The sequence below is a fragment of the Manacus vitellinus genome, unplaced genomic scaffold, assembly GCF_001715985.3.
Source record: "Manacus vitellinus isolate BGI_N305 unplaced genomic scaffold, ASM171598v3 scaffold_36_pilon, whole genome shotgun sequence".
In the NCBI taxonomy this organism is placed as follows: Eukaryota; Metazoa; Chordata; class Aves; order Passeriformes; family Pipridae; genus Manacus; species Manacus vitellinus.
In genome coordinates this window covers 3,123,046-3,124,016 of record NW_021940508.1, presented here as the reverse complement: position 1 = coordinate 3,124,016, position 971 = coordinate 3,123,046, and positions in this window count along the sequence as shown.

The following is a 971-nucleotide window of genomic DNA, read 5'->3' as shown; positions in this document are numbered from 1 at the left end:
AACAGCATTCATAATTACTAATGAATGAAAGTCATTAGTAAAGAAAGTAGTCCTTAGAAAAACTTAGCCATTAGAAAAAACTGAAAGTATTACTGCTATAATGCAATTTTTATAAAACTACTGAAGGACCACAAAGGAAGAGTCCAGAGCAGTTATTTTGCTCCACATTGTTACATGGATTATGTCACTCATTATTCATCTAAGCTGAACCCGAGTTCTGGGCAAACATCACTTTTGCACATAGGCTTACTTTCAGTCCTTGTAAAAGGCCTACCACAACAATGGCCCAAAATAACTGGGCTTCCTCTATCATCAGTGGAACTTCCCATTTTGCTGCAGTCAAAAGCTGTCCTGGGCTAAGAGCTCTGTGGAGAAATTTTTTACATGGTACTTACTGTTTTGTATTTTAAATCTCCATACTTTCCTGGGAACAGGACGGATAAAATTAGTTTTTATAACATCAGGCACTCAATTTCATAAAATTTCAGACCATGTAGTTACGCTTTGTTTTTTGAATGATTGCAGATCTTGTTTTAGGACCTTTCTCATTTTGTACTCTCTCTCAGTACAATCTATTCTTCAAATCCTAAACAAGTAAAACTGTCTATCAAACAGAGTTTAGAGATCCCCTTAGGTTTTCATGTTTGAAACAGTCAATCCAAACCCTCTTACAAACCAAAGCATTATATTGGAGCATGTGGATTGTTTTACTCTAGCACATGTAATGAGTAGTATGAATTGGTTTGGACGTCTTTATAAGCTCTGCTGGACCCTCAAAATAGATAGATGCCTATGGCTTTAGGCATCTTTAGATACCCAAGTGATTAGATGTGTGTCATTAGAATTCTAAATTCTCAGCTCACTTGATAGTAGTTATATCATTTAAGTATCTGCCATTCCATATAAGAGAGTAGACAACACTATGGCTTTGTAAACACTGATCTTGGTGCTTTTCTTCAAGTGTTTATTAC